The following is a 12230-nucleotide window of genomic DNA, read 5'->3' on the forward strand; positions in this document are numbered from 1 at the left end:
TTACATGTACATTTCAATATTCTACCAGAGCAACTCCATAAATGACATCTTATTTTGAAGGGAACTATTGCTAGTTGATAATAAAATGTTTTTATTGTTTGTGCATTGCTAGGAGAACTAGAGCACTGGTGAGGAGAGAAAGAGGTAATTTGTGTTCATGTTCAGGACCTCTGGAAACTGGCTGAAGTAATGTTTTAGAATGAGCAATGCTTCTGACACCTTGAGATATGTAAAAGCTGCTGTTGCTAAACTTAGAAGTTGGCATGGTTGGACTTCCTTTATAGTACTCCACTTCCATCTAACATTCTGTTGGTTGAACTGTGATCTGTCTTGCATTTTATCTTTACTTTCTTCACAAACAAGAAATGAGAACACATTTTACTTCAAGGCAGGAAAGATGATCTACAAACATGAACTCTCCCCCACTTTTTTAGGAGGACTAATCAATTAATTGTGACTCTGAGGCTCTGAAAAACGTGTGGCAATATTAATGTGCAGTTTGCTCTCACTGAAGTCTGCCTGGGTGTGTTGTTTCCCCCAGAGTGAGCTCCACCCTTGCTTTAACCACATTGAGTGTGGATATCTTGCTCTTTAAAACAAAGTTCATTTTTAGGGCAGTATTGCAACAGAATTGCCACACAAAAACCAGCGTAAGAAATGTACAGCACTTCAATTTTTTTGTAAGTAATGGATTGTCTATTGTAATACGGATTGCTCACAGCTTAAGGGGAAACACAGATAAGATAGATGGTTAAGCTTTGTGCCAGCTGCTGGTAACATGCAATATTCTTCTTTGGGAGGAGCCCTCTGGCTTTATCACTCCACTAAGTTTTTTTTCTTTTAGTTCACTTGTCTGCTTTTTTTTTTTTCTTTCCCTTTCTTAAACAGTTTACTGAATTGTTATTTTTAATGATTTTGGGGATGACACTGACTGTTCAAATGAAGGCAAATAGTATTCTCCCAAATGTGCTAGTTATTTAACTTGAAAATGCTTGAAGTAGTGTTTTGTACTGAATTTATTGGACCCATTAATAGCATAATCTGGCAATACTGTATTTTGAGACATCGTGACATGAACTTTGTGTGTAAGAGTGGGTTCATTGAATTAAAAAAAAGGCAGCATCTAAAGAGCCTTTTATTTCTGTCATAATGATGCTTTGTCCTGTTGCTGTTGGGTATTTGTCAGAAGAGTTGGGGCAGGCTGCAGCCCAAAGTTCTGTTCCATGCCTCATCAGTTCCGTGCCTCTGTGTTCTTTCTAGAGTTGGTGACGTGAATGGTGAGTTGAACTATAGGAGAATTATTGTTGTTCATTGAGGTCCATGTTCAGCAATTTTTTTTTTTGCAACTGGGGTCTGTCTGATCTTTTTTCTCCCTCACGCACTGAGTTTCTCTTTGTACCTGAGTTTTAAATGCCTTTGGAGTGTTTAATTATTCACTGACTGAAGTGGGCATGTGGAGAGAGAGAGGCTGTGCTTTGTGTTATCTATACTCTCTGGTGTGTGGTCATGCGTACACTTTGGGTGGACACTCATTTGGTGCAAGCAAATTGAACAACTGCCTCTGTTGAAATCAAAGCTGAATGTTGAAAATGGCTAATTTCTGTAAGGTTTGCAGGGGTGACATTGTGTCATCCTTTTTGAACTAAGACTTCTTAGCATCTCCTTGCTTCAGCTTCCTCCTTTTTACTTGGTAGTAATTGGATTTAGCTGTCTTCTAACTTCATAAGGATGTAAGAATAAAGCACAGATGTGGTATCATAGCAAAAAGCACTAGCCTGGGAATCAAGAGACTGTTTTCCCTCTTTGGACATTAGTTTCTTTACCTATACAATTAGGACTTTGGGTTAGCCTCTTCTAAGATCTTTTCTAGCTTTGAGTACCCTAATTTTCTTTGTAAAGACACATGACTATCCCAGCAATGCTAAAGGGAATATACTAGAATTGAGAGAAAAATGTTTGGATGTTAACTCATTCATTCTTGTAAGTGACATGAAAACTAAAGCTTTACTTTAAGAAGTTGTGTCTGTCAGGAATTTTGAAATTTACTTTTTAATATCTGAGTAGTAGAACTAGCTATATAAATCATCTCATCAGCATTTTCAAGTTGAAATTAGGCCAACCTCCTGCCACAAGTGTTTTCGTGGACCTTTCCTTAAACATTGGCTACTCAGTGTACAGCTATTAGTTTTGTAGCCTTGGGTAAAAGTGGCTTTCAAACTTTTTTCAGTATATTTTGCATCATGACCCAATCATGACACACAGGAACCACTTTACATCTCTGAAATAAATTTCTCTTACAACACAGAAAACGCTATTTTCTGTTATGTTTCATTTCAAAAAATATTGGTTACAATGTACTGTCCCTTTGAACTTTGGAGGAATACAGTTAAACTTAGACTTTTACAGTTATGCTGGAGCAAAGCTTGCCAACGAATTTGCTGTTAAATATTGAAATTAGAAGATTTTTAAATAGATTTTTATTTGGAACTTTAATAGAAAATCATAGTTAATATCTCCAGTAATACTCTATCTTTTCCTAAGTACATAATATAAAGAAACTGGAATATTTTTTACCAAGCCCTGTGCATCTGCCCCTCAATCTCCTGTTTACTCCAGTCTGCTATACAAGCTTTGTCTTATTTATGCATACCCTATTAGTGAGAACTAATACACATACCATGACATGAAAAGCATTGAGAAGGCTTTTCTAGAGAACTAGATATAATGTGTCATGTACATTAGATATAGAGTGTCAAATTACCATTGATAAACCCTTTCTTTATCTTCATCACCAGAGTTGTCTCCCAGAGCTCCATGGAATTTCCTTTCTCTGCTTTAATGTACTTTTAAAAGGCAATTTTACTAAAAAATGCATATGGTAAAAAGATAAAATAATATAAAAGGGCATGTGACAAAATGTTTTTCCCACCCTAATCCCTCAGCCCCACTCCCCAGAGGGGAATTTATTTTTCAAAAAAATGACGAGAGAGAGAGAGAGAGACAGAGTGTGTGTGTGTGTGTGTGTGTGTGTGTGTGTGTGAGATCTACCTGAACATCTTTTTAATCCATATAAAATTATACCATTATGTATCTACTCTTTTCCTTTTTTTTTTTTTTTTTTGAGACAGAGTCTTACTCTGTCGCCTCGGTTGGAGTGTAGTGGTGTGATCTTGGCTCACTGCAACCTCTGCCTTCCAGGTTCAAGCGATTCTCCTGCCTTAGCCTCCCGAGTAGCTGGGATAACAGCTCGGCTAATGTTTGTATTTTTAGTAGAGATGGGGTTTCACCATGTTGGCCGGGCTGGTCTGAAACTCCTGACCTCAAGTGATCCACCTGCCTCAGCCTCCCAAAGTGCTGGGATTGCAGGTGTGAGCCACTGCACCCAGCCTACTTCATTCTTTTTGATGGCTTTATAGTACTTTATTGTGTGGATGGATGTACTGTAACTCAGTTATTCCTCCTTTGATGGATATTTGGATCATTTCCAAGTTTGTCCCATCCCCTCTCCATCAGACGTACTTATGCTATCAGTCTTCTCCTACCTCCGTTTTGGGATAGAACCCAGAACTCGGGTACTATAGGGAAGGTATAATAGTGCTGTGTGGAAATAGAAAATTCTCTCACCAACTTCTATGTATCAGACTAGGGCTCCAAAAGTAGGCCGCACTATCCCAGGCATTCATGGGTGGTGGGGGTGGGTAAGAACTGCCCCTGGAGGAAGTCATTTCTCCTCAGGGCAGTGAAAGAACATTGGGTTCAAAGTCGGGTAACTTGGATGTGGTATTGGGGTGGGTCACCTGACCTCCTTGAATCCTCAGTTTTACCATCTATAAAATGAGAGATTGAAATAGATGAGTTTTAATGTCCCATCCAACTTCAATATTTATGTAGTATTTTTGTTGGAATATTGATTTAAACTGGATAACCCAAATTATATGAAGTTTCTCGTATTTAAATTAAAAACATCTTTTGTATATATTGTGTGGTCTGTAATTTATTTGACCTTCCATATGGCCTAAGCTATTTTAAAGTTTAAGAATGTAAAAAAGGAAAGTTGAATATCATTCTATATTTTACGTAAACTATCCTTTTCTAAAAAGTCAATTTCAAAAGTATAAAACCCATTCCAGAATTAAAAGCAAATCCTTTTTATCAGGCTTGAATACTTGAGGAAGAAGATTGTGAGGTTGTGTTCGTTTTTAAAATGGATCCTTATAATTTTCAGTGAGTCCAACCATTGAGAAGTAATCCTAGGGCTTTGAAACTTGGCTTCAGGTTTCTTGTTTAAACTGTTTGTACATTCTAGCCCTTTAATCCATCTCCTTGTTTCGTTAAATGCTAAAACTGACATTACTTAACATAACTAAAGTTTTCAGATTTGATGCTGAGGAAGCTGCTTTAGAGGTGAACTATATCCTGCCAGCAGAGTTACAAAGTTACATGGCAAAGTTATAAAGTAACAAAAGCAGTATTTTTGCTGTATCACACATAGGATATTTAGCATTGGGTAGCATTGCCTGTTTCACAGTTTTAGTTTCATAATTCAATCAAATGACAGCTGTTCTAAAGATAAAATGATGTAAGGACTTCATTTGATTTGTGTAATTACAACTGGAAGATAAAAGACATTTTCTTGGCCAGAAGGTAGGAGAGTTTGTATGTTTGTGTGGTGGTTACCTTAGTTTCTTGGCAGAAGGCTTATATACCTTGCATATACTTTTCTATAATCTGAGATATTATTTATTATTCAAATAATGCTAGATAATTATTAGTATTCCTTGTTAATTTTCATACACATTTTTTGACATACAATTCCACTTAGCAAAATGTATAGAAGACCTTCTAGCAGCCAAGCACTGAATTAAATGCTGGGAGTACCTAGGTAACTGAAACAGTCTTGCTTAGTATCCTCTAAAATGACAACTGCTCCTGTTTCTTGTGTTGTTGGAGCTTTCTAATATCCACTGGTGATTGGAGCTAAAAAAATTATTTAAATTTGAATCTGTGAAAATAGATGAAAAGTATGTTTTCAGTGTTTAAAAAGGAGGTCTTAATGTCTTAGTACAGTGTCAGTTACTTTGGAGGCACACTTCTGTATGAGGCTCTGCTGGTGACACCAGTTTCTCACTAATTGAACTCTAAGTAATGCTGTGGTGCTTGGACTAATTAATTGAGCCTAAATTTTTGTCTACTAAAACATATCTGATGTATGAAAATCTGTTGCAATTATTGTGCTTCACATATTATGATTTTTTAACAATTGCTTGTATGAAACCACGCTTGAAAATGGTCACCCACTGTTTTGAAGATACATCCTGATGGCTTCTTTGTCGAATTACCCCATCCATTGTGGCATGTATAACTAAGGAAATTCTTCATAGTTAGAAATATACAGGATGCTGCTGTCTACAGGATGTTGAACAAACTTTGTCTAAAGCATTTGAAACCATTTTAGGAAAACAGTCCTATGGTAGCAAAATCAGTCAAATAGATTGTAGTTTGAGCTGAAACAGACATTTTAAACGAGAGAGGGGGAAGTCTCATTACCCTGGTCTGTTACGCAGTCCCAGAAGGCACTGCTGTTTCTCCTTTGGAGCCCAGCATTTGGCTAGGGTCCTGTGACACACAGTGGGAATTCACTTCCTATCAGGAAATGCTGTTTTTCAATGTATTATCTTGCTGAGACAACCACAGTGAACAATAGGCTATTAACGTTTTAGAACAACAAGTGTCATGACTAAGCCAATATTTGCTTTGTTTTGAGTATCACTCTAAAAAAAAAAAAAAAGCTTTGGCTGAGCTTCAGAATACATTTGACCATCAGTAACTGTTGGGCATAAAAGTCATGACAGTTAAAAAGATCAGAAAAAAAATGCTTTAATAGTGGTTATGACCTTTTGCAGGCTTAGCTTACTCTACACACTTCCTGTCCTTAGATGAGAATGAATTATTTTAAACATACCTTTTGGGTATGAAAAATGTCCATTTAAAGACCTATTTTGAGTTTTGGAAGCCATGAATTCAAGTTCTATAAAACATTAAACTGTCTTACAAGATAGCTTATTCGGTTTACTTCTCTACACAATTATTAATAAACTGGAAAGTCCTTAAGGGCAGGAATCAGAGCTGTGCCTTAAATAGTCTTTATAACCTTTTCCTAACACCTGAATTAGCATTTGCTGATTGATTGGATCAGTAGTTTCTTTGGTGTTTGAAGATAACATTTTTGTATCATTATTTGTACCTAGTCTCAAAACATGGCGGTAAATATAGATTTTTAGAAATTGCTCTTTTTATGTATGTATTTACTTATGTTAAGTATTTCCAGATACCGATAATGCTCTTCTCATATCTTCACACTTTTTTTGTGTAATTACTTTTCAATCAGCTTAAGACATTTCATATTCAGGTCACAATATTCTTTACCTCAACCATCTTGGATACTTGGCCAGTCTTATCAAACCACGAATAGACCAGTTTTCAGAGTTTGCTCTAGAATCCCTGTCCTGGTTTATTCTAAGACAAGTAGAGAATGGGGGTATTATGAGTCAAGAGCCTTACTCACCTCAGTGAGTTAATAAACCCTTATTGAGTAACTCTAAGTGGACAGTAAAGAAAGGAAAAAATGTTGACCCAGTTACTTGGAGCCGACAGACTTACTCAAATAATTAAAAGGCAATACAGACTATGATGAAGTGCTTTGAACACTGAGGTTGCGGGGAGAGCTAAGATGGAGGAACTTAGGAAAGTCACCATGGAAGGGGTTGGCTTTTGAATAAGAATTCAAAGTATGGACAAATATTGGATGGATGGATGGAGATGAGAGGGGAAAACAGTCCAAATATATGAGATATGATGAGCATCCTGGCTAACACGGTGAAACCCTGTCTCTACTAAAAATACAAAAAATTAGCCGGGCATAGTGGCGGGCGCCTGTAGTCCCAGCTACTCGGGAGGCTGAGGCAGGAGAATGGAGTGAACCCGGGAGGCGGAGCTTGCAGTGAGCCGAGATCGCGCCACTGCACTCCAGCCTGGGCGACAGAGCAAGACTCCGTCTCAAAAAAAAAAAAAAAAAAAAAGAGAAAAAGATGTATGGTGAGCAAAGCAACAATCGGGGATGGCTTTTTTTTAGGAAGAGTCATTTCCCTCTAAACCTAATAGGGATAGACTTTGAAGTCTTTCCTATCGTTTTTTCAGGGCCTGAATTTTAGAAGCCCCAGGCTGATAGCTAAGTATTTTTTTAAAGATGGGACTTCCTGGATGCTTTTTTATTTCCTTGGGGGAGGGACTGAGGAAATGGTGTTTTTGGAAAACTATAGTAGTTGGCTTTGTGCTTCTTTGTTGCAACCAAGGATCCCAGGGTTGTAGTACTCTTACTACCTTTTAAAGGTTTAAAATAACACTTTCTAGCACTTTACAACTTGACAGAACCTTTCCTAGACAATAGAGATCAAAAGTAGACACAAAATATTTACCAAACTCTGGAGAGCTACTTAAGTTACTAAGCTCCTCATAGATAGCTTTTTATTTGACAATAAAGTACTTGATGTAGGCTTTAAGTCCAGCTAAATAGACACTATAGAACTAAGCTGTGAGTCTAGTCTTTGTGAGCCTCAGAAAAACAAGAGTCCTACTTCAAGCTGGAATTTAAAATATAGCAAGCAATTTCAGTGGACCTTTTAGGCATGTGTGAGTGGGCACAAAAAACTGAGTCATGAAGTTTACTCTTCCTGGTGAATTACCATGAAAGCTTGAAAGAAAAGCACTCTCATTATTTTAAAATAGTAAAAATTGTTTTAGATTCTTAGGGAAATAACACCAACAAAATGTTTTGTATATTAATCATGAGCACATACCTACAAACCCCTTAAAATCAAGAAATTGTAACATGAGGCATTACCTGGCTTTTTAAAAATAAAAGTTAACAGTTTATTTAATGTACAGTAGCACCTGAAATATGCTTAAAATTGTGCTTACCAAAATCTTTAGTTAAATTTCTAAGTGCAGTTCGTGTTTTAAATTTTTCTTATATGAACAGATCATATGGTCTACAGTCTTATGTATCTCATTCTAATCTAGATAAAGTGAAAAGTATTGGGTAAGATAAATTGAGGGACTTGGGACACGTCACTCTCTCTTAGGATCTGTTCTACTTTTCTCCATATGAGAAATGAGGTAGAATAAGATTTGATAATATCTTACATCCTTTTAAGCTCTAACACACCTTTAAATTCTAAGGATACTATTCGTCATTTGGCTCTCATTAGGTAATATCAGGGAAAACAACTCTTCTTGTTGGAAGAGTTCTTATTTGTATTTACAAAGCAATGTTGTTTCTCTACGATCCTAACAAAGGTATGAAAGTTATTCTTCATTGTTTTAAAGTCTGCATTTCTGTTGTTTTTGATAAACTTTCCTCCATAAATTAAATAGTTAATTAGTTTAATGTTTTCTCTTTTTCCTGAATTTGATATTAGACTTCTCAGGTCTTTTTCCAGATTTTCTCACTTTTTATTGAGAGTTCAGTTTCCAGCAGTGGACTGGAGACTTGGGTTGTTGTCTCTTTATCTTCTCATTATTTCCAGTTTCTTCATGTTAGAAATAATTTTAATTCCCCCACTTTTTTTGATATGAATTAGTTTGGTGTCATAAAATATCAGTGTATGCATACATTTTTAGAATTCTTATTCATATCAACTAGGCCTACTTTTCAAAGCTAAATCCTGTTTTATCAGCAAACAGCCTAGACCTCTTTAAATGCACCCACAAGCTTGCATAGCAGTTAATGTCCAACACAGTTCAAAATGAAATAATGGGGCATATATAATCTGGAGACCAGGATCTAGAGAACTTTTTCTAAAGTTCATAATAATAGTTTAGATTACATTTTGTTGAAGATTTAATTTGGTGAATACCCAGGGGATTTTACTGACTGGAATGCAGGTAAACAGTCAGGAGCAGATTCCCAGACATGGGCAATAGGAATGAGTCCAGGTATGTGAACAGTCAGTATGAGTGAGATTCAGTAGGTGTCAAACTGTAGTACATAGGCAGAGTTTAGGGACAGGGAATTTTTGGCAAAGGGTGGTAATTGGTAGAAGTCCAGATCGAATCAGTACCAGGGAGATCTGCAAGGCATCAGAGATCTACTGCCATATGCAAAGATGTGAGCTATCAGGTGACCTCAGGGAACAGTGGCAAATGATAGAAGGGTCTAAGATTGAGACGTGGGCCCTAGAGTTCAGGCATAGACCTTCAATTGTAAAAATATTTGAAGTTACCTGATACAGAAACAAGAAAGTGAATTAGGCTGCTTGAGAGTGAGTGGAGTGGCTCACAGTTTAATGATTAAGAAACAGACTTGGGCCGGGCATGGTGGCTCACGCCTGTAATCCCAGCACTTTGGGAGGCCGAGGCAGGCAGATCACCTGAGGTCGGGAGTTCGAGTCCAGCTTGACCAACATGGAGAAACCCCTTCTCTACTAAAAATACAAAATTAGCTGGGCATGGTGATACAAGCCTGTAATCCCAGCTACTCGGACGGCTGAAGCACGAGAATCGCTTGAACCTGGGAGGCGGAGGTTGCAATAAGCCGAGATCACGCCATCGCACTCCAGCCTGGGTGACAAAGAGCGAAACTACGTCTCAGAAACAGAAAAAGAAAAAGGCTGGGCGCAGTAGCTCACGCCTGTAATTCTAGCACTTTGGGAGGCTGAGGTGGGCGGATCATGAGGTCAGGAGATCGAGACCATCCTGGCCAACAGGGTGAAAGCTCATCTCTACTAAATATACGAAAATTAGCTGGGCATGGTGGCACGTGCCTGTAGTCCCAGCTACTCAGGAGGCTGAGGCAGGAGAATCACTTGAACCCAGAAGGTAGAGGTTGCAGTGAGCCGAGATCATGCCACTGCCCTCCAGCCTGGGGACAGAGTGAGACTCCATCCCCAAAACAACAACAACAAAAAACAGGCTTGATATGGTTTGGATTTGTGTCCCCACCCAAATCTCATATTAAATTGTGATTCCACGTATTGGAGGTGGGGTCTGGCAGGAGTTGATTGGATCATGAGGGTGTTTTCTAATGGTTTAGTACCATCCTCCTAGTGCTGTCTCATGATAGAGTTCTCACAAGATCTTGTTGGTTAAAAGTGTGTATGTAGCACTTCCTCCTTCGCTCGCTTGCTCTCCTGCCACCATGCAAAGATGTGCTTGCTTCCCCTTCACCCTTCTGCCATGATTGTAGGTTTCCTGAGGCCTCTCCAGCCAAGCTTCCTGTATAGCCTGTGAAACTGTGGTAAATTAAACCTCTTTATAGATTACTTAGTCTCAGGTAGTTCTTTACATCAGTGTCAGAACATCAGAGTGGGAACAACTGCAAGACTGACTTGATGCTGAGATGCTAAACTAGTTTCTTAGGGTTTCTCATAATCCAAGGGTCCCAGAGCCTGGCATGAACCTGCAAGGTGTGGGTTCAGTGGTCTCCAATGTGAGCAGAATAGCAGAAATGCAGCATGTATGTACACATGGCAAGAAACCCACTCGCCTTAGAAAGTGGCTTTTATTTTTTTTTTATTTTTTTGAGACCGAGTCTGGCTTTGTCGCCCAGGCTGGAGTGCAGTGGCACGCCATCTCAGCTCACTGCAACCTCTGCCTCCCAGGTTCCAGCAATTCTCCTGCCTCAGCCTTCCAAGTAGCTGGGATTACAGGCACCCACCACCACGCCCAGCTAATTTTTGTATTTTTAGTAGGGATGGAGTTTAGTAGAGATGTTGGCCAGACTGGTCTTGAACTCCTGACCTCAAGTGATCCACCTGCCTTGGCCTCTCAAATTGCTGGGATTACAGGCATGAGCTACCATGCCTGGCTCTGAGCAAGTGGCTTTTAAGTCCACCCTTGCTTAAGTGAAAATATATTCTGTAGTATTTTATGATTTAGTAACTGCTTTAACAGTGTTTCCGCTATGATGGAAGCAGTAGAGCCTGCTGCATCTTTAATTTGTGGTTGGCCTTCATTATGAATCTTCAGTTTTACAAAGAAATTTTTGTTCATCTGATGTGACAAGAATGTTCATATTTTTCTTGCTTTAGATTTCCTTGGAAACACTGACTGACAGAGTAGTTGGCAAAGGTCATGCCATTGTGGAAAACCAGAATGTTGCATTGTACTTATGTATATCAGATGTCTTGTTCAGGTTAGTGTTTTGACGATTTGTTATTTCTGAAGAGCTGACATTGATTCTGCAAAGGTGTGCTATCTATTCACACTGTTGGTGGTAAAATGCTTTCAAAAATAGATATTAGGATGGAAATTCCTTTGGAACAGTATATGTGTTAGTTTCCTAGAACTGCTATAACAAAGTACTGCAATCCCGGTGGCTAAAAACAACAGATCTATTCTCTTACAGTTCTGGAGGCCAGAGGTCCAAAATCAAGGTGTTGGCAGGATTGGTTCGTTCTGAGGGGTCTGAGGGAAAAATCTATTCCATGTCTCTCCCCGGGCTTCTCATGGTTCCCAGCTTGCAGCTTGGTCCCTAGGCTTGTGCTGCATTGGTTCAATCTCTGCCCTGTCATCACAGGGCTTTTTTCTTCCTTTGTGTCTTTTCTGTTACTTCATGTCCAAATCTCTCTCACTTTCCTCTTATAAAGATACTGGTCGTTGGATTTAGGACTCACCCTAATCCAGTATGATCTCATCTTAATTTGATCTACAAACCCTGTTTTCAAATAGGCCACATTGTGAGCTTCAGGGTACATGAATTTTTAGGGAAGACACTATTCAACCACTATAGTACAGTAGTATGGCTGAATGTCAATCTTTAGATCTAAAAGGTGATTCATTTGGAAAAGCCAGTTTTTGACAAATCCGTTTTGAGAAACAGATTTCTGAAATTGATAAAAATCGCTTTTTGTGAACTTCCACTTAAAACCATTAACCAATTGCTAAAGTGGCAGGTTATAACTAAAAAGTATTTTTGAAAGTAATTTTCAAGTACCATTATCTGTGCTTAATAAGATGCATTTTCATGGCACAATATTAGGCATTTCATAAATAAAACAGATCAAGTTGTGATGATCTTGAAATGTTCCTTAGCAGCCAAAATCGGAAGGCAGAAACTCCTCCTTCAAATCAGACGGCTTTGCAGTTGCAGTGTGTTGAGTTACCTACAGTTTTAGGATTGACTTTTGCAGCTGTATTTTATAAGTTATGAAAGCCAAAAGTCTTTAGCTTGA

General features: G+C 38.4%; 1 protein-coding gene across 27 annotated transcripts in view; it reads left to right on the forward strand.

Moving 5' to 3' along the window:
• ADD3 (adducin 3) overlaps window positions 1-12230 on the forward strand; it is a 134152-nt gene that overhangs the window by 69513 nt on the left and 52409 nt on the right. For 2 of the 27 annotated variants that reach the window (XM_054521383.2, XM_063727030.1), the window contains exon 1: window positions 11093-11191. The gene's annotated coding sequence lies outside the window, so the exon portion shown is untranslated. 27 annotated transcript variants of the gene reach the window in all.

Source organism: Pongo abelii, chromosome 8 (assembly GCF_028885655.2).
Source record: "Pongo abelii isolate AG06213 chromosome 8, NHGRI_mPonAbe1-v2.0_pri, whole genome shotgun sequence".
Lineage (NCBI taxonomy): Eukaryota > Metazoa > Chordata > Mammalia > Primates > Hominidae > Pongo > Pongo abelii.